The 22,766-nt window shown below is 47.2% G+C and overlaps 1 pseudogene; it reads left to right on the forward strand.

The window, feature by feature from the left end:
• Positions 1-14,494: 14,494 nt before the first annotated feature.
• On the forward strand, positions 14,495-17,405 carry LOC109747686 (uncharacterized; annotated as a pseudogene).
• Positions 17,406-22,766: the final 5,361 nt, after the last annotated feature.

Below are 22,766 nucleotides of genomic sequence, written 5' to 3' on the forward strand. Positions count from 1 at the left end.
GCATGTTTCTAAACTATGTGAATATTTTTGACGTTGTGTATACATCTAAAAAAACCATGAGCAAATTTTCAAATGCGCGAACATTTTTTTTATGTCACCATATATTTTCTGAATGATATGAAATATTTCTCAAATTATGTGAACATTTTATTATATTGTATACACCTTTTTAAAAAAGTGAAGAACATTTTTTGAAACACGTGAAAATATTTATGTAAACCTTTTTAATTGCACAAACATTTTTTTGCATTACGTAAATATTTCTTAAAAATGTGATTTTTTTTCAAAGGCGTGAATAGTTTTTACGTGTCACAAAATATTTGTTGGAATGCTGTCAACATTTTCAGAAAGTTGTGCAAACAATATATTTACACTGCACTACCGTTTGGAAAATGTGCATAATCGCCTTAAGAAATTAATAAAGTAATTATGAAATATTTATTTGTAAACAAATTGAAAAACTAACAAAATTAAAATGGAGAAAGAAATAAAAAGGAAAAAAAATGATCGAACGAACTGAGATTCGTAGCAACTAACGGGTTGGCACACTACAGCTCAGTGGGCTAGGCCGAGTCCTTCGAAAAACCGAGTGCCACCAATCTCAGCGCATCTCCAAACCATTCCTACAACAGTTTTGCTAAGAGCATCTCCAACCGGCCCCCCAAGACACCCCCCACGGCCACTTTTTGGGTGCCGGCAGTAAAATATCCTCCCACCCGTGCCCTCAAAGCCTCACTTTTTGCCGGATTTAAAGAAAATTGACGCCGGCAGTCCCACCCCAAACCCAGCCCCCTGGGGAGCAGCTGGGCGTGCCGGCGATGCCTTTTTCTTGCGGTTGGCCCACTGTCGGCCTCCCACAACCTCTCTCCTCTCTTTTCCTCTCTCCTCTCCCCTGCCCCTCTCTCTCGAGCGCGGAGCGCGTTGGCGCGGGGCGAAGCGGCGCTGGAGGAGTCCGGCGTCCAGCTCGGGCGCGCGTGGTCGGCGTCCGGCGTGCTCGAGGCGACAGCCAGCCCCGAATCCCTCTCCAGCGTGCTCGAGGCGAAGTCCGGCGTCGCTGTCCTCGACCTTGTTGGAGACGCCGCAAAGCAGGGACGGGTCGTAGCCGGAGGTGGCAGTGGCGCGCTGCACCAGCAGGCGGCGGAAGCCCCGGTCGAGGACGGCGCCGGTGGAGCACGGGGCTCATGCTGCTCTGCTCGAGCTCGGCGGCGAGGCCGGGCCGGCCATGGCCTGGGGCGGGCGCGGCCTGGGCACGGCTTGGGGGTGGACACGTCTGGAAACTTTTTCACCCCCAGGCCAAAATTTTCGCCGGCAGGCCCCGAAGCGGCGAAAAAATGCCTCGTGGGGGGCTCAACGGCTGGAGATGCTCTAAGTCTCAGTCTACTTAGACTTTATTATGTCTCAGTCGATAATATATTCCTTTGATTTTGCATCTAAATTCATGCAAAAAAATTCTTTTCAGTTTTTCTTTTTTTCTTCTTACATACTACTCCCTCCGTCCTATAATGTAAGACGTTTTTTAACACTACACTAGAATATAAAAAGTCTTATATTATAGGACGGAAGAAGTATATCACTTGACTTAGACTTGGTTATGTTTCAGTCGACTAAGACCTAGCCACATCCTTCCTACAAATCTCAACCGGGCAGGCGCTGCGTACGGTGCTCACGGCGACGCTGATGACTGGCTGCTCCTGATTCCGGACGGCTCGTCGTCGTGAACACACGCGCTCTCATCCCATTCACGTCTTGCCCCATGCTGCCATGCGTACAGTTGACCGGTTGCCATGTTTGTGCTGACCGTTGCACCGTGTGCTCGTGCTCCCATCACTGGCTTTTACGGACGTGCAAGACATCTTTGCTTTGCTCCAGACGGCGGCGGGGCGGCCCATGCCTCGCCACTGCTACTGGGTCACCCTTCGGATGCATCGCCATGCCGATGTTATAGTGCTACGTACGTCGGTAGATGGATGGTAAGAGTAAATCTCGCTGTCGCTGGGTTCTCATTCAGTCGGCGTCCTTCGGGCGCTCCAAGTTTAATTTTGTCCCGGGCACGCAGCAGGCATTTACCCGAGGAGGAGCATGAGATCCAGTCAAATATGGAGTCAGCTAGCCACCTTGTAGCTAATAAATCTGTCCGTACGTACTACATCAAGGCCATAACTAATCGCGCATCCCGACTTTACTACTTCAGGGATAGAACATTTGACTAGGAGGATCTTGCAGGTCTCGATGTGGAGGATTTTGACGGCGCATGTCTCGACGTGCATCGGCGCATGCTTGTGTACCGTACGTACATCGAGTCATCCAGACGTGGCATCATATGCGTCGTAGAACCTTTTTTTTTTTTTGCGCGGTCGTGGAACCGTTCGATGCATGGACCGGCCCGGTTTCGGACGGGTACCTGATATCTCTCGAGCCTGAATGCATATGCGACCGAGCTGCAGAATGTTTGCGGCGTCCAGCAAGGAATTGCAGTGCTCACCTAAAGGAAGAAAATGGGAATTGCAGTGCTGCGAACTTTGGTTTCTCCTAAATAAAGAAGGAAAAACAAACTTTTTGTCTGACGTACGGTCATCCCCAAAAGCTCTCTCGTCGGCTGAGTTCTTGTGGCGCGACTGAAGTTAGGAGAAGCTGTAGGATCAGTCAGGCCATCAGCTGCAGTGCCTGAGATGGAACAAAAATAAACTGTTGGACTTCAATCAACTATCCCATCCCGAACAGTTAAAAAAACCTGGTTCCTGTTTAACTGTGCACCGACTGCGTTCGTGGGCATGTCCGGAAGCCAAAACCTGACCGTGAACAATCTCCCGAATGAAAATGCAGCGGACGCTGCTGCGCTGCCCTCGGCACTTCTATGGATGTTTTTGGTTGGAGCCACGCGCTCTGGCCAGGCACGTGCTGCCCGGCCCGGCGCTGCGGCAGAAAACGGCTCGGTAGCATTCGGGAGTGGCCCGCCACACATGCATGATACTGATGATAGTATCACCGGATCGTGGCATTTCAGTTTTACCCTTTGTTACTGCCACGTCTCGTGTGGTAAACGCAAACCGTCGTAGTACAAGGCAAGCATCGTCTGGTCCCGATCGTTATCTGCTCACAGAGCCACTCAATATGTTTTCTCAGAAAGATTAAAGAGCCTCTAGGGACCGAACTAGCAGTGAGCATCTACAAAGCGTGCCATAGATCAAGGGACTGTTCGTAGTATTTTTGCAGCGGGAAATGCCATGACGGTCACTGAACTTCTTTTAGAAAAGGGCGCTTATAGGCGCCGGTGCACTGGCTGAACTGTTCGGCCGGTCCAGCCCAGCCACCCGATAAAACAATTAAGGGCCGTTAGATCTGATCCCTGATTCGTCTTCCTCCTAGTTATCCCCCGCCACAACTACGTTCGACATCCCCAGCGACCAAGCTTGAAGAACCACCACGGCGTCCCCGTCGCCGGTTGGCGCCCTTGCCGGCCATCCTTGTCGCCGGGGCTGCTCGCCGGCGCAACTCACTGGGCCGCCGCAGCTCGCCGGGGGCACTCGCCAGATGCAGCTCTGCCTTTGCATCTCAATGTGTCTCGCACCCCCTAGATGCAGCTCCGGTGCCCGCGCTTCCCATCGATGCAACTTCGCCACCCCCGCGCTCGCCATGGACGGATCCCGCCCTCGCCGCCCGCGCACGCCATGGATGCAGCTCCGTCTCACCGGCGATTGACTGGTTCCAGCAAATAGAAATGCCCGTTGTAGCATTTTTCGTTGTCGGTCGTAGCAAAATGGAGACACGGTTGCAGCAAAAAAAAAAACGTCGCCGTCGAGCCTCGCAGCTCAGCCGTGATGGATGTCGCAAAACGTTATGCTGGTTGTAGCAAAAAGCGATGCTAGTTGTAGCAAAACGCAACGCCGGCTATGTGTTGTAGCAAAACGTGACGCCGGTCGTAGCAAAATGCTATGCCGGTTGTAGCAAAATCTATGCCGGTTGAAGCATGTAGCAAAACTGTAGCGTTTTTTCATCTTCTTCCACCTCCAGTCGTCGCTGGTTGAAGCTTTCTTATTTTCATAGTGTCTAGTTGTAGCTTTCTCTCTCAATGGTTGGAGCTTTTTCCAACAACCGTTGAAGCTTTTCTACCAAAAGTTGTAGCTATTTTCTTTTTAGCAGCACTTGGTCAAGGCTTTTTGTGTCGTTTCGGTTGAAGCTTTTTTAATCGAAGGTTGTAGCATTTCATGTCAACGGTTGTAGCTTTCCGGCGATGGCGCTGACCGCTTGTAGCTTTCTCTACATCCGGTTGAAGCTTTTCATCTAGGGGGATGAAGCTTTTTTTTAAACGGTTGCAACATTAGGGGGTGCGACGATTCTGCAGAAGCCTCCAGTGTCGTCCATCGCCGCTCGCCTCGTCGGCGGCGAAGCAGAAGCACGAGGCATGTGGGAGTTGCAACCAACGGGAATGGGATTGGTCAAACGACCTTGCTGCATCCAATGGCGAGCAGGGCTGCAAGCGTGGCAGAGTGAGATCTACATCCATGGCCGGCGGGGGATCGATCTTCCATGGCCGACGGCGAGTTACTCACGCGCTGCAGCGATGAAGGCAGGAGATGCGGGCATCGGCGCTGCGTACTGCAACGACGGGGGCAGGAGACGAGGATGGGGCGAGATCCGCGGAGCTGGGAGACGGGGATGAGGTGGGATCTGCGGGAGGTTGAAGAAAAGCAGCGATTTGGATGACCCGCATCCTACGTGTCGCTTGGTGGATGGCTGAGGCGGAGCTCGCGTGGACACGACCGGCCGAGTGGTTCGGCCGGCGCCCCATCCCCAAACGTTTTCCTTTAGAAAAACACAAATAACTCCGTCATCTCCCGGCGTTTGAGAAACGCCGTTAGTAATGTCTTGGAGGAGTAAGCTTTGGTGGACGAAGAACGCTTAATTTTCTTACCCACAAAAAAAAGCTTAATTTTCTCGCAATCATTTTGGCATTTACATCGCACACCAACCAACACGACATGCATATGCATGCATGCATGGGAAGCCAGGCAGTCTTGGACAGACACGCCTACTGCGTGAAGCGGTGAATGTGCCCATATGTCCGGTCGTACCGTCAGTCAGCACTCGCCATGTTCGCGCCAAGCGTGGCACGTACCACGTACACTCGTCCCATGCATACGTTTTTATGGATGTGCCGAGCAGAGACGGTTCGAACCCGGCCGGACGTACCTCTCGCCAGCTACCTCCGTACGGGGCCATGCCTCGGCCTCGATCGCCACTGTTGCTGCGCGCGTCACCTTTTGGACGTACAGTAACTCGACTGGATGCTCGCGCCAGCGAAGGAACTGCCATAATAGTTTGGCATATTGTTTGTACGGTTCGTGTAAATGAATGAATCTCACATCGACCGCGGTGTTTCTCCGTTTTCCTTCTTCTCATTCGTTGCGGCCGGCCCTCAGACGCTTGATTGAAGATGTACGGTACGTGCTCGCGCCACCGCTGGCACGCTTCAGAGCGGCGACTTGGTCGTTGGAAAGGACAGAAATCTCGTTGACGGCAGATCCAGACGGCTCCGGCACGAGTATGTTTGGGTCGTTTTTGAGGGGCAAGAACACGGAGAGAGCGTCGAGGTTGACGACGCGTGGCGGGGAGCGTGCGCGGAGGAGGGCGCGGTCGTGGCATGGCAGCTCCAGCGCCGTCGCCGGCCCGTCTCTGGAGAAGGCGGACCACGTCTCACGTCTGGATGAAGTGGAACGCGCTTAGGGTATCGATGGCGACATGGTGCAGCACGGTGCCTAGGGCCACCCCACCGCACTTGAAGAAGGTCACCTGGAGTACCGGCATCACCTTCATCTCTTCTACGCAGGCCATTCTGCTGAGGTCGTTCGTGGTCTCGTCCAAATGGCAAGTACTGGGAGTATACGTGAACTCTTGTTGCCCTCGCGATTCTTTTCCTTTTATGGACGAGGCTGCACATGTACAGCTCACTCAATTAAGGATGTGCCGGAAAACAAGTTGACATATCAGTAACTCTGTGGCCGGTACAATTATTTTCAACAACCCGATCCAATTCCGTGACAACAAAACAAATACCCAAATGATAAATGACACACGTGTGGCACTTATCAACTTGGTTCTGTTGAAAATATTAGCACTTTTCCGATTAGACTTATCCACGAGTAAACAGTAAGCATGGCATAAAAGGTATGCATCTGATAGCAATACCTAAGCATACTAGCACGTACAGAACATAGAATCGAACCTTCTATGAGCAGCACATATACGGTTAGCATAAGTACGAGTAAACGAGGGATGAACAGATCATACCCTCCGGTAGGCCAGGCCAACGCGGCGACGGCGGCGGCAGCCTCGGCGTCGTCCGTGGCCTTCTTCTTAGCGGCGGCGGCGTCGGCCATGGTGTCGATGCAGAGGAAGTAGTAGAAGCAGAGGCGAACGGAGTTGGGGGCGGATCGGGAGGAGTCGCGTCGAGACGCTCCCCAAAAACCTTATTGTCGTTCTCCCAGGCAGGATCTCGAACGACAGGGTTCCGGAGGCACCTGCTCTCCCGACCAACCGTGCACGCGGTCGTCGGGATGGGATCGCCGGAGGCAGCACAGAGTGAGGAACAGTAGATGACGGCTAGGTCACGCGAGAGGGAGTGAGTGAACCGAACTAGGGTTCACTCCACTGGCCAGCGCCTCCTTATATAGGCCGTCGGGTAGATGGGCCTGGGCCTGGCCCACGACCGAGTCCGCGAACAGCCCACGGTCCAACGTCTCGGACAGTAGCGCTTCCGCAAGCGACTCGTTAATTAATACGAGATTAATTAACCATTCCTGAGCGGCAAAAATAAGCTTCGGCTCGTTCCCGCAACCCGCGGCGCGCGCGCGTCGTGACGAGGCGAGGCGGGCGGCGAGGAGGAGGAGCGCGCGTGTACAGCTCCTATTCCCAAGCTCCCAATAGCAAGTGGTAGAGCAGCCCTTATAAAGAGGTCTCACTCTTCTTACTGTAGCAGTATGGGACTAAACTTCCCACACTTCCCACCACTTGCCGTACACATGCATGGGCCTTAGAGATTAACTAGGGATTATTGTCTTATATGGGCCTAAGCCCATCCATAATTCATCAATCCCCCACGAGATCTCGAGGCACCTAAGTTTGTCAACTGTTCCAAACAATGTTTGATATACCAGAATTTTCAGTGGAGACTGTTAAGTTGAACTTCCACCTAGAGCAATAGGATTAGGCTTCTTCACAACTGAACAATGGACTATGCCTTGAATTGTCAGTTTGGCGTGTAGAAGTTTCGCCTATTGTCGCTGATACGTGACTGCCGAAGGCTAAACCCCACGGGTGGAGCTTATTAGTCATACTCCGTACCTTCTCATGAGCTTCCTAAAGATCACCCAATCTCATAGGCTGTGACCAGCAGTCGGGCTCACATAGGTGTGTTCCTCCAAAGAATGCTCTGTAGGTTAGCATCTTGCTTACATAAGCTTTGGAACACATTAAGACAAAAGTCAGCCTGCCTTACAGAATTGAGAGTATTATTGCATCTCCAACGGAGTGGGTTAATTAAGGATGCTCTCCTCAGTTGACCGCTGAATTGTTTTCCCAGGTCCTAATTCACGGGATCTCCGATCACATAGGTTGGGTTACCCCCATGGCAACTTACGTGGGTCTCATACCCATCTCCCTCGATGCATTTTCTATCACAATCCGTGATAGCCCTTTTGTAAAAGGGTCTGCCAGATTCTTAGCCGTCTGGATATAATCCAACGCTATTACTCCGGAGTTTCTAGATTTTCTGACAGATTTCAATCTTCTTCTTATGTGCTTTGTGGATTTCATGTTGTCCTTTGAACTCTTAGCCTTGGCAATCACTGTTTGATTGTCACAGTTCATAAGGACAGCCGGCACCGGTTTATCAACCACCGGCAAATCCATCAAAAGCTCTCGAAGCCATTCTGCTTCGACGCATGATGTGTCTAATGCTGTGAGTTCTGCTTCCATAGTCGATCTGGTTAAGATCGTCTGCTTGCAAGACTTCCAGGAAACAACACCACCACCAAGTGTGAAGACATGTCCACTTGTGGCTTTCATCTCATCAGCATAAGATATCCAATTAGAATCACTATACCCCTCAAGTACCGTCAGGTACCCAGAATAGTGAATTCCATAGTTCGCAGTACCTTGCAAATAATGCATCACTCGCTCAACAGCATGCCAATGCACATCTCCCGGATTGGAAACAAACCGGCTCAGTTTGCACACAGTAAATGAGATGTCAGGACGAGTAGCACATGCTAGGTACATCAGTGAACCAACCACTTGAGAATATCTCAATTGATCTACAGCCGTGCCTTCGAACTTTCGAATCCGCACGCTAGGATCATATGGTGTTGCAGAAGGTTTGCAGTCCGAATATCCAAAACGGCTCAAAATCTTCTCAACATAGTGGGATTGCAAAAGTGTAATTCCACCCTCAGAATTTCTCAGTAGCTTGATGTTCAGGATAACATCAGCCACACCCAGGTCCTTCATCTCAAAGTTGTGAGATAGAAAAGACTTGGCCTCCTCAATGACCTTGAGGTGGGTCCCAAATATCAGTATGTCATCGACATACAGACACAGTATAACTCCTTCGCCCCCACCATAGCGATAGTATACACATTTGTCAGCTTCGTTCACAGCAAAGCCAGCAGATGTCAGAGTAGTGTTGAACTTCCCATGCCATTGCTTAGGCGCTTGTTTCAGGCCATACAAAGATTTCACTAACTTACACACCTTTCTTTCCTGACCATTTACTACAAAGCCATCCGGCTGTTGCATGTAAATTTCCTCGTCTAGCTCTCCGTTAAGGAAAGCCGTCTTAACGTCCATCTGATGAACGAGAAGACCATGCGAGGCAGCCAAAGCGAGTAACACTCGAATGGTTGTCAGTCTAGCCACAGGTGAATAAGTGTCAAAGAAATCCTCTTCTTCTTTCTGGGTATAACCCTTGGCCACAAGCCTAGCCTTGTACTTCTCAACAGTACCATCGGGCCTAAGCTTCTTCTTGAACACCCACTTACATCCTAATGGTCGACAACCATAAGGACGATCAGCGATCTCCCATGTCCCGTTAGCCAAGATGGAATCCATCTCACTACAGACCGCATCCTTCCAGTAGTCAGCATCCGGAGATGCATAAGCTTCTGAAATGGAGCTGGGAGTATCATCATCCACGAGGTACACGAGAAAATCATCACCAAAGGACTTTGCAGTCCTCTGTCTCTTGCTCCTAACAGGAGCTTCCTCGTCATTCTCCGTGGAACTCTTATCACTTTTATGTTCATAATATTCCATCGGAATAGCAGGTTCAGGAGTCTCATCAGATTCCAGTCTAGAATTGCTTTGCATATCTCTCATGGGGAAAATATCCTCAAAGAATGTAGCATCCCTAGACTCTATAATTGTACCGACCTTCTGGTCAGGTACCTCAGATTTCACCACTAGAAATCTATAGCCAACGCTATGCTTGACATAGCCAAGAAAAACACAGTCCACGGTCTTTGGTCCCAACTTGCGCTTTTTGATTACCAGCACGTTGACTTTCGCCAAACAGCCCCAAGTGCGCAAGTAAGAGAGTGTAGTTCTTTTCTTTTCCCATTGCTCATAGGGAGTAGTCTCATTATCCTTTGTGGGAACTTTATTCAGGACATGACAAGATGTCAATACAGCCTCCCCCCACCATGCCTTGGATAAACCCGATGTATCTAACATGACGTTAACCAAATCAGTTAGAGTACGATTTTTCCGTTCGGCAACCCCGTTTGACTGGGGTGAGTAGGGAGGCGCCCTCTCATGAATAATACCATGTTCCGCACAGAATAAATCAAACTCATTAGAAAAGTACTCTCCACCACGATCAGACCGGACTCGTTTTATTTTCTTCTCAAGTTGGTTCTCAACTTCAGCCTTATATACTTTAAAGTAGTGTAGAGCCTCATCCTTAGTATTTAACAAATACACATAGCAGAATCTAGTGGAATCATCAATCAGAGTCATGAAGTATTTCTTTCCACCTTTAGTCAACACACCATTCATCTCACAGAGATCTGAATATATGAGCTCTAATGGTGCCAGGTGTCTCTCCTTCGCAGGCTTGTGAGGCTTACGAGGTTGCTTAGCTTGCACACACGCATGGCACTTAGAGCCTTCGGCTAAAGTGAAACTCGGGATTAAATCCATTTTAGCTAGCCGCGTCATACAACCGAAATTTATGTGACAAAGACGTGAATGCCAAACCTCAGATTCGTTCACATTAGAAAGAATTTGGTTCACGACTTTATTACAGAAATCCTCCAGGGAAAGGCAGAACAAACCACCACAATCATATCCTTTTCCAACAAATAGTCCATACCGAGATACGACTACTTTATTAGACTCAAACACTAACTTAAACCCTTCTTTACATAGAAGGGAGCCACTAACGAGATTCTTCTTTATGGCGGGGACATGCTGCACGTTCTTCAGTTGTACGATCTTTTCCGAAGTAAACTTCAGATCTACCGTGCCAACACCATGAACAGAAGCATGCGAGCCATTCCCCATCAGGACGGAACAATCTCGTGCGACCTGGTAGGAAGAAAACAAAGACACATCAGCACACACATGAATATTGGCCCCAGTGTCAACCCACCAATCGGTGGACTGACAAACTGAAAGTATGGCAAACAGATTACCATACCCAGATGCCGCATCATTGTTGCTCAGAGTGACATTCACAGACTTGGAGTCCTGTGCTGGCTTCTTGTACTTGTTTGGGCACTTGTTTGCCCAATGTTCATCTGAACCACAAGTAAAGCAGCCATCTCTCTTTTTGTCTTTCTTCTTACCCTTCTTCTTAAAGGTAGTATTCTGCTGGACAGAGTTCTTTCCCTTGAACTTGTGGAAGTTCTTCTGCACCACATTGGCGCTAGAAGAACCCTCTGCCCCTTTCACATGTGATTCTTTGCTCTCGAGTTCTGCTCAACACTGAGATGACCGATGACATCCTCAACAGAGAATTCACGTCTCAAGTGCTTGAGAGAAGTAGCAAAGTTCCTCCAACTAGGAGGGAGTTTTGCAATAATGCAACCCGCGACAAACTTGTCCGGTAACTCACACTTCAGGAGCTCCAGCTCCTTAGCAATGCACTATATCTCATGAGCCTGGTCCAATATAGAACGGTTATCAACCATCCTGTAATCGTGGAACTGCTCCATGGCATACAACTCACTGCCAGCATCAGTTGCGCCGAATTTGACTTCGAGCGCATCCCACAAATTTTTGGCAACCCCCATATGAATATAGGCATCAACCAACTTGTCTCCAATCACACTCAGAACTGCTCCCAGAAAGATTGTGGTTGCCTCCCTAAACGCCTTCTCCTGTTCAGGAGCAATCGTTTCTGTGAGGAACACACCACCAACCCAGAACACGTTCATCGCTGTGAGCCACAAGGTGGTTCTAGTCTGCCAACGCTTAAAATGCTTCCCGGTAAACTTTTCCGGTTTCAGAGTAGCAGCAAAGCCTTGAATCGAAAAGTGCCTAAAATAAGGTTTTTGGATTGTTGGAAATATTAGCACTTTTCCGATTAGACTTATCCACGAGTAAACAGTAAGCATGGCATAAAAGGTATGCATCTGATAGCAATCCCTAAGCATAATAGTATGTACAGAACATAGAATCGAACCTTCTATGAGCAGCACATATACGGCTAGCATAAGTACGAGTAAACGAGGGATGAACAGATCATACCCTCCGGTTGGCCAGGCCAACGTGGCGGCGGCAGCAGCAGCCTCGGCGTCGTCCGTGGCCTTCTTCTTAGCGGCAGCGTCGTCGGACATGGTGTCGATGCAGAGGAAGTAGTAGAAGCAGAGGCGAACGGAGTTGGGGACGGATCGGGAGTAGTCGCGTCGAGACGCTCCCCAAAAACCTTATTGTCGTTCTCCCGGGCAGGATCTCGAACGACAGGGTTCCGGAGGCACCTGCTCTCCCGACCAACCGTGCACGCGGTCATCGGGATGGGATCGCCGGAGGCAGCTGTGACGCCCCCGATTTGACCGTACACTAATCATGCACGCAAATGTGTACGATCAAGATCAGGGACTCACGGGAAGATATCACAACACAACTCTACAGCATAAATAAGTCATACAAGCATCATAATACAAGCCAGGGGCCTCGAGGGCTCGAATACAAGTGCTCGATCATAGACGAGTCAGCGGAAGCAACAATATCTGAGTACAGACATAAGTTAAACAAGTTTGCCTTAAGAAGGCTAGCACAAAAGTAGCAATGATCGAAAAGGCAAGGCCTCCTGCCTGGGACCTCCTAACTACTCCTCGAAGCCGAACTCCACGTAGAATCATCCTCGGGATCTCTAGCTCCTGGACTCCAGCATCTGGTTGCGACAATCAGGTATAGAAAGGGGAAAAGAGGGAGAAAAGCAACCGTGAGTACTCATCCAAAGTACTCGCAAGCAAGGAGCTACACTACATATGCATGGGTATATGTGTAAAGGGTCATATCGGTGGACTGAACTGCAGAATGCCAGAATAAGAGGGGGATAGCTAATCCTGTCGAAGACTACGCTTCTGGCAGCCTCCATCTTGCAGCATGTAGAAGAGAGTAGATTGAAGTCCTCCAAGTAGCATCGTATAGCATAATCCTACCCGGCGATCCCCTCCTCGTCGCCCTGTTAGAGAGCGATCCCCGGGTTATATCTGGCACTTGGAAGGGTGTGTTTTATTAAGTATCCAATTCTAGTTGTCATAAGGTCAAGGTACAACTCCGGGTCATCCTTTTACCGAGGGACACGGCTATTCGAATAGATAAACTTCCCTGCAGGGGTGCACCACATAACCCAACACGCTCGATCCCATTTGGACGGACACACTTTTCTGGGTCATGCCCGGCCGCGGAAGATCAACACGTCGCAGCCCCACCTAGGCTCAACAGAGAGGTCAACACGCCGGTCTAAATCCTATGCGCGCAGGGGTCTGGGCCCATCGCCCATTGCACACCTGCACGTTGCGTACGCGGCCGGAAGCAGACCTAGCCTAGCAGGCGTTCCAGTCCAATCCGGCGCGCGCCGCTCCGTCGCTGACGTCAAGAAGAGCTTCGGCTGATACCACGACGTCGAGTGCCCATAACTGTTCCCGCGTAGTTGGTTAGTGCGTATAGACCAAATGGCGAGACTCAGATCAAATACCAAGATCTCGTTAAGCGTGTTAAGTATCCGCGAACGCCGACCAGGGCCAGGCCCACCTCTCTCCTAGGTGGTCTCAACCTGCCCTGTCACTCCGCCACAAAGTAACAGTCGGGGGCCGTCAGGAACCCAGGCCCACCTCTACCGGGATGGAGCCACCTGTCCTTTCGGCCCCCTCATCAGAATCACTTGCGGGTACTCAATGAGCCGACCCGACTTTAGTCACCACATGTGTCATGTATATAAAGTATATAGTACTTACCCGTGGTCACCTCCCGAAGTGATCACGGCCCAGTAGTATAGCATGGCAGACGGACAAGAGTGTAGGGCCACTGATGGAACACTAGCATCCTATACTAAGCAGTAGGATAGCAGGTAAGGGTAACAACTGTAGCAACAATGACAGGCTATGCATCAGGATAGGATTAACGAAAAGCAGTAACATGCTACACTACTCTAATGCAAGCAGTATAGAGAAGAATAGGCGATATCTGGTGATCAAGGGGGGGGGCTTGCCTGGTTGCTTAGACAAGGAGGGGTCGTCAACACCGTAGTTGGTCGGGGCACCAGCAGCGGCGTCGGTCTCGTAGTCTACCGGAGAGAAGAGGGGGAAGAAACAATGAATACAATAAAAACAGATGCATAACGATGCATGACATGACAAAGTGTGATGCTAGGTGTGCCCAAACGCGGTACTAGGTGATACCGGCGAAGGGGGGAAACATCCGGGAAAGTATTTCCGGTGTTTGACGTTTTCGGACAGACGGACCGGAGGGGAAAAGTTCCATGTTCGCTATGCTAGGGACATGTGGCTGACAAACGGACTACGTATTCACATTCGTCTCGTCGTTCTGAGCAACTTTCATGTACAAAGTATTTTCATCCGAGCTACGGATTATTTTATATTAATTTTTAAATATTTAATTCATTTTTAGAATTAACAGAATTAATTTAATTAGAAAATGCAATTATGACGTCAGCATGATGTCAGGGTGATGTCAGCAGTCAACTAGTCAGTTGACCTAGTCAAACTGATATGTGGGTCCCACTGTCATTGTCTAAGACTAACTAAGCAGGTTTAATTAGTTTAGTTAATTGATTAGGTTAATTAAACTCAATTAATTAAGTTATTTAATTTAGTTAATTAATATATTTTTATATCTTTTTATATTTTCATTCTCAGGGCGTGGGCCCCGTTTGTCATTGGCCCAGAGGCCATACAGGGCGCGGGCGACGGGTTACGGGCGACGGGAGCGGCGCTGGGCACCCGCCCAGGTCGACAGGGGGGAAACGGCGATGGGCGCCGGCGGCCACCGCGACGAGCGGCAGCAGCAGCGCAGGAGGCCGGGGCTGCGCGCCGATGCGGCACAGCAGCAGGACCGCCGCGGGATGGAAAAGGGGCGGCGGTTCAGGGAGCCAACGAGCGGCCAGTGGGGTGCGTGAGGTGGACGAGGCCGTGGGTGCCCGATGGGCGCGAGCGCCGGGCGCAGCGGGGGGGGGGATGCTTGGCCGTGCGTGGCCGTGGACGGGGGCGCGGTGGCCGGGCGGAACGGACCCGAGCGACGGCCAGAGACGGGGGGGGGGGCGGCGAGGCCAACCACCAGTGGCCGGAGTGGACGGGACGGGAGGAGCACCGGGCGGCGCCGGAGCGGGCGTGAGGTGAACGCGTGCTGCCCAGAGCGTGAGCTCCGGCACGCGGGCGCGTGCACGCGCGGTGGCACAGCGAGGGAGGCACGGACGGTGCGGGGACAGGGGAAGGAGGGTGGAGGCCGTGGCCTCACCGAGATCTGTAGGGACGGGGCAGCAGGGGGCGAGGAGGTCGTCGGGGTCGACGCGGATGTAGTGGAGGCAGGCCGGCGGGGAGGAGGAAGCAGGCCGGCGAGGTGGTCCTCCAGGCGATGGTGACGGCAAGGGGCGACGGGGTGGCTCCGGTGGGGCTCGCGGAGCTCCAGGCGACGGTGGACGGCGACGGGCGGCGCAGGGCGTCGGGGGCAACGGGATCGGGCCGATCCCAATCCAGATCGATGGGGAAGGAGAAGGGGATCGTGGGGGAGTGGGGGGGGCGAGTGGGGCGTCGGTGGGGGGTTAGGGTTTCACCGGGTGGGTGGATAAGGTAAGAGGGGGTGGCCGGTTGGGCCAGTTGGGCCGGCCATTGTGGCCTGCTGGGTCGGCTGGTCCAGTTGGACCAGGGGGTGGGGGTTTATCCTTTTGATTTTTTTTGTTTTTCTTTTATCTTTCAATTCCTTTTCTGTTTATTTCATCTTTCAAATTGTTTTAGTTTTGTAAAACCTATAGTTAGCTCCTAAATTAGTAATAGTAATTATACCACTGCCACAATTAACTTGGCACCTAAATATAATAGTTTGTAATTGTTTATTATTCTCAAAGCATTTAAATAATTGTTTTTGCTACTGTTTTACTCATTTTAGAGTATTGAGACATTTTATAAAAGTGTGGTTTCTCTGCCATAATGACCTATGCATTATTTGGCACAACCCGAACAATTTAGTTTTAATATTTGAAAAGCTTTATCGTTTGACTTGATTTTGAATTTAAATTTGAATCGATTTCGAATCAATGCGAGTTTATCAACAGTAACCGAGATGAGGTGACATCATTAGCAGAGGTTCATTGTAGCTTAATTATCCGGGCGTCACAGCAGCACAGAGTGAGGAACAGTAGATGACGGCTAGGTCACGCGAGAGGGAGTGAGTGAACCGAACTAGGGTTCACTCCACTGGCCAGCGCCTCCTTATATAGGCCGTCAGGTAGATGGGCCTGGGCCTGGCCCACGACCGAGTCCGCGAACAGCCCACGGTCCAACGTCTCGGACAGTGGCGCTTCCGCAAGCGACTCGTTAATTAATACGAGATTAATTAACCATTCCTGAGCGGCAAAAATAAGCTTCGGCTCGGCTCATTCCCGCAACCCGCGGCGCGCGCGCGCGTCGTGACGAGGCGAGGCGTGGCGAGGCGAGGTGGGCGGCGGAGGAGGAGGAGGAGCGCGTGTGTACAGCTCCTATTCCCAAGCTCCCAATAGCAAGTGGTAGAGCAGCCCTTATAAAGAGGTCTCACTCTTCTTACTGTAGCAGTATGGGACTAAACTTCCCACACTTCCCACCACTTGCCGTACACATGCATGGGCCTTTGAGATTAACTATGGGATTATTGTCTTATATGGGCGTCCATAATCCATCAGGTTCAAACGCGTCCAGAGCCATTAGATAAAAAACATGGATCTTGAAGCGCATCCCCGGCCACGTCGTCGACTGAGCGTGCGGTGGCAAGGGCCAACGTCCCGAACAACTAAAACGCAGCCCAGTCGCTCCCACCACCCACACGCAGCCCACTCCCCCACCCACAGCTGTATCAGTTTCTCAAAAAAGAAAACGAAAAACCACGGTCGCATCTTCTTCCCTCACTCTTCACCATCACATGTGAAATCCCTCGTGGTGAGATCCTGGCCAACGACCAAAGCGAGGGGACGACACTCGGTGCCGGTGGCGGCGAGGAGGATTTGGGGCTACCTGCGGGCGCTCTTCTACAAGATGCGCAAGCAATGGCTGATCTAGAACTTGACCAACATGAGGAAACATTATAAAGGGTAGCATTTTTTTTCTTAAAACACATTACAAATAGTTAACAAAGTACTGATTATACATATGAATGCATTAGTAAAAAAACTGCCAATTGTATGTGGGGGCCATGGCCCCCACCACCCCACCCATTGGATTCGCCATTGTGCACATGGGCAAGCGCAAGCTGCTCCTGGGCGCGCACCTCCTCGTGAGGCGCCGCAACAAGTCCCTCTCGCGCTCTGTTTCCAAATTCCTCTCCCACCACCACGAGCACCACAGAGGCCGCCGCGAGTACGAGTTCTCTTGCAGTGGCAGCCTTGACCTGGGCTCCTTCTCCATGCACTGCCGCGTCCCCGCGTCGTCGTCGCGCTGATGATGCGTGAGGAGCTCGCGATTGGGGAGGAATGCAAGTCTGGGGGGATGCCGCCGTTGGTGCCCGGCGCGGTCGACGGTGGGTTCTCGGTGCGGGTGTCCAACTTCCCGTCGGACAAGGTGGACGGGGACCAACTAGGTCTGGGCGAGGCCGTGGACGACGAGGCAGAGGAGTTCATCGCCCGCTTCTACGCCCAGCTGCGTCGGTAGAACCAGATCGGCCTGCTCCCGTACTACCTACAGGAAGCCGCCGCGTGATCGACAAGCCGCCCGACGCCAGCCGGTACGCGAGTTTTCCTGGTATACCTAAGCTTGTAGAGCCTGCATTTGTAAAGTGCAGGTTATCAGAGAGAAATAAAGAAGTAGGAAAATGTTCTATAAACTGAAAGAAAGAAGAAGGAAGTATGATCTTAACAAGGAAAACGGGTAATAGGATTGAGCATAGCATGCAAAATAGGATAATACCATGGTTTTGAAGAACATTTGCCATGACTGTTCATTTTGGAAGAAGAAAATCAGTAACTCGCCATGTTATTTTCATATATTTGCCATGTTGTTTTTCATACATTTGCCATGTTCTTTTCCATAGAATTGCCATGTTGTTTTCATACAATTCCCATTGCCTAGATGTTAACAGCTTTCTGAACTTGCCACTTAATTAGCAACTTAAAAAACATGGCAAAATTGCCATGTCAACCTAAGATGGCAAACTTGCCTAAGATGTTCAAAAAACATGGCAAGCTTGCCATGTCAACCTAAGATGTTCAAAAAACATGGGAGACTTGCCAAGTCAACCTAAGATGTTCAAAAAACATGGGAGACTTGCCATGTCAACCTAAGATGTTCAAAAAATATGGCAGACTTGCCATGTAATCTTAGTCACATGGCAATTTCCAGGTAGTTATGTTTCCAACATCTTTTCTACTTCACAATGGTAATTTCATTTTTAATATGATGGCAAATGTAATTCATACAACATGGGAATTTCTATCCTGTTCTTTTCCGTATCATGGCATTTTTACACCGTGTGCTTTTTGCTCCTAGCAAACTCCATGTTATGTGTTTACTTAGTTTACAGCCATCTAAAGATGTTTTTTGGTGCCATCTAGGACCACGAGTAGTGAAATTGATGATCGGGAGTAGTTTTTGCTCACACCTTAGTGATGGCAATTTTTTATTTTTAGTAACCATGTCATCATTTTTTTTGTGGCCATTTGTTTTTACATAGGCATGAAAATTTTGATAAAATATTTCATCAAATTTGAATATGCATTTTGACATGGCAAATTGGAATGTACATTTTTTCCACGACAAAGTTGATCATTTTTTGTGTTATTTCACAAAAAACGGTAAATTAATCACACAAAATATGGCAAGTTTTGGTAAAATACCATGGCAAATTTGAACATGCTTTTGCCATTGCAACTATTGAACATTTTGTCTTATTTCACATTCATGGAATTTTTTGATTATATTATCATGGCAAATTTGATAAAAAAATCAATGGCAAAGTTGTATTTGCGTTAGACATGGCAAGTTTCATCTCTGTCCTTGTTCGTAAACAATGGCATTTTTTGCTATATATGATTTTTTTCATGTGATTTTCCATGGCACTTTTCTTTATCTAAAAACATGACGCATCTTTGCCAGGTTCAAAAACATCCCAAATTTATAGGTATTGAAAAAATGGCGACTTAATATGTTCAACAACACGACAAACTTGCCATGGCAACTTTTGCCATGTTTGAAAACATTATATATATATTAAAAAAACATGTCAACTTAATATGTTCAGCAAGATGGCAAACTTGCCATGGCAATTTTACCATCATCAAAAAGATGGCAAAGTTGTAGATGTTAAAAAACATGGCAACTTATTATGTTCAAAAATAATGAAAACTTGCCATGTCAAACTTAAGGGGCATGGCAACTGTAGTTCACGGGGGCACCACAAAAATACTTTAATTCACAACCAAAGTGAAATTTGTCTACATTTTCATTGCAATGGCAACCTCTACTTTTTTTTGACATGTCAATTTTACTTCATTTTTTTTGACATGGCAAATTTATTATATAGGGCATGGCAATTCTAATTTAAATACAATGAAAAAATTTACATTATTCAGAACATGACTTTTTTAAATATTTAGAATGGAAAATATAATTGTGTAGCCATGGCATTTTTTAATTTATTCCCATGGCAAAATTACTCTATTTTTGCCATGGCAAAATTTACTACATTGTTTCCATGGCAATATTTACTTTATTTTTGCGCCATGGAAATTTATTGTATTGATCATGGCAATTTTTAGTTTAAATATGATGGCAAATATATATATATATATATATATATATATATATATATATATATATATATATATATATATATATATATATATATATATATATATATTCGAACATGGCAAATTTTACTATGTAGCATTGTGTATACCTATTTTCCGATGGCAATGTTTTATTTTTTTCATGGAAATTTAATCCATTTTTCCATAGAAATTTTTATTTAAAATAACTTGAATTTTTCTTGTTAATTTTTCTAGTTTTAATTTTTTTGTATTGTTTTCAAAATGGCATTTTGGCATACATTATATGGATCTTGATTAAAATTACCATGGCATTTTTAACTTATGAATTTTCCATGGCATTTTAATATTTATTTGTCTGATGGGAGTTGCCATGTCTTGTTTCTTTTGGGTCATAAAAATATAAACGGCGGCATTTTCTGCTTTCTATAGGGGGTGGTATTTATTTTTCGTACCATAGCGAAAACTAGGCTTTAATATGTTGCAGCAAAAAAATCTGGGTTTTTCACTGGTTACTGGTCTTTTTTTCTTTTCTTTTTGTTTCACAGGCAACGACATGTAGGGTGATCGGGAGGCTGTGCGGCCGTGGGGGAGATTGTACTGAATGATTTCGTTCGGTCCTTGCCTCTCCAGGACTGAACGTGCGGGTAGCCTCCTCCCCTACCACACGTGTGGCAGATATTGGTGGCCAACAAATAAGAAATAATGCATGCAACCAACAATCTTGCACAGCTTGAACTTTCTCACATAAATAAGAAATAAAAGAATGTAACTATGGTTTGTGAAGGCTCGACTAAACTGTACAAAGACATTTTATATGTTTATAAAAAAAGCCTTTTGCCCGCAACGATCAACATACACGCAACCGTAAAATATACAAACACTTTTGAACATTTTTCGCATACATAATTATTTTCAAAAATGTACAAACACTTTTTAAAAATAAATTAACATTTAAATACATGAAAATATTTTAAAATATACAAGGAATATTTTAAATAAACGTTGAACTTATTCAGAAAACACATTGACCACATTTGTGGAAACACGATGATGTTTTAAAGAACGTTGAAATTTCCCAAGTGCACGATGACAATTTTTCGAAACACGTTGAACATCTTTCAGATATCTAAATATTTCTAAACTAAACAAATAGTTCTTAAATAAATAAACATTTTTATAAAATCTGTGAACATGTTTCTAAAATTATATGAAAATTTTCTCAAAATACATAAAAGCAATTATGATATGTGAGCATTTTATAAAATTCATAATATTTTTGAATTTCAAAAAATAATAAAATTCATGGCTTTCTATAATTTCGCGAGCTTCTTTATAAGTTCTTGCACATTTTTAAAATAAACAGTCAATTTTAAATTCTTGAAGATTTTTGAAAAATTCTTGGAAGTTTTTCTTTAACAATATTTTTAAATATATGAATATTTTAAAAATCAATGAAATTCTATAATTTGTGAAGATTTTTCAAATTTTTTAAGTTAATGAGAAATTAGCATAATAGAAATCAAATAGAAAAGTTGACAATAAAAGGAAATCGCTGAGCGCTCGAAGCAAAGAAAGCGCCACAAGGTGGCGGCTTAGCACACTTTATAGGGACAATGCTAAGCATAGAGCATGGAAACAAAAGAGAACAAGAGCTCCGTCAAGCACGCCAATTGAGAGGTCTATCGTTGTCGTCAGAGCGTGTTCAAGTTACTTTGCTAGCCCATCTAAAGAGATTTGGGGAGGTTCTATAGACCGGTTTTTAAATCTTTCGTGCGCTTTTTCTGGTTTCTCTTTTTGTGTTCAATTTATTGGTTTCTTCATGTCATTTTTTTTTCAAATATATGTCTCCTTTTCCTATGCACGTTGTACATTTTTTGTATGCATGTGTAACATTTTTCTGATATACATTGAACAATTCTCAAATGCATGATGATCATTTTCTCAAATAAATCTAAAACATTGTTAAATATGCATTGATCATAATTTTTTATTTGTATCAAGCATGTTTCTAAACTATGTGAATATTTTTGACGTTGTGTATACATCTAAAAAAACCATGAGCAAATTTTCAAATGCGCAAACATTTGTTTTATGTCACCATATATTTTCTGAATGATATGGAATATTTTTCAAATTATGTGAATATTTTATTATATTGTATACACCTTTTTAAAAAAAGTGAAGATTTTTTGAAACACGTGAAAATATTTATGTAAACCTTTTTAATTACACAAACTTTTTTGTGCATTACGTAAATATTTCTTAAAAATGTGATTTTTTTTCAAATGCGTGAATAGTTTTTACGTGTCACAAAATATTTGTTGGAATGCTGTCAACATTTTCTGAAAGTTGTGCAAACAATATATTTACACTGCATTACCGTTTGGAAAATGTGCATAATCGCCTTAAGAAATTAATAAAATAATTATGAAATATTTATTTGTAAAAAAATTGAAAAAAAACAAAATTAAAATGCAGAAAGAAATAAAAGGAAAAACATGACCGAACAAACTGAGATTCGTAGCAACTAACGGGTTGGCACACTACAGCGCAGTGGGCCAGGCCGAGTCCTTCGAAAAGCCGAGTGCCACCAATCTCAGCGCATCTCCAAACCATTCCTACAACAGTTTTGCTAAGTCTCGGTCTACTTAGACTTTGTTATGTCTCAACCGATAATATCTTCCTTTGATTTTACATTGAGATTCATGCAAAAAAATTCTTTTCAATTTTTCTTTTTTCCTTCTTACATACTACTCCCTCCGTCCCATAATGTAAGACATTTTTTGACACTACACTAGAATAAAAAAAATTTATATTATAGGACGGAGGGAGTATATCACTTGACTTAGACTTGGTTCTCCCCCGCAATGCCGGCCCCGCTCCCCCCCCCTCTCCCTCACGCTGCCCTCCCCAGGGCGGCTCGAGGGCGTTTAGGGTTTTCCCGGCGCCGCCCCGCTCCATCCTCCCTCCCTCCCTTGCCATCACCCGAGGCGGTCGCTGGGTAGCGCCTATGCGGCCGCCGATGACGGTGGCGGCGAGGTCTCCGTCGCTTCTCTCTCGAAGGACTCCGGATCCAGGGTGGCGGCCCTTGGCGGCGAGGCTGCGCCGTCTCCGGCTTCCGGCGTGCGGGGAAGGTGCGGGCCGGCTTCCTCGGCTGCTCGGGCGGCGGGGAGCAGGCGGATTGCGGCCGTGGGGCGGCGAGGTTATCCTTCCTCCGCTCCAGATCTGAAGGCCAGGCTCCCCCTCTCTGCTCTCTTCCTCCGTTGGCTCGTTCGATTTGGGGCCTTTGGCCGCT

Source organism: Aegilops tauschii, chromosome 6 (assembly GCF_002575655.3).
Source record: "Aegilops tauschii subsp. strangulata cultivar AL8/78 chromosome 6, Aet v6.0, whole genome shotgun sequence".
Lineage (NCBI taxonomy): Eukaryota > Viridiplantae > Streptophyta > Magnoliopsida > Poales > Poaceae > Aegilops > Aegilops tauschii.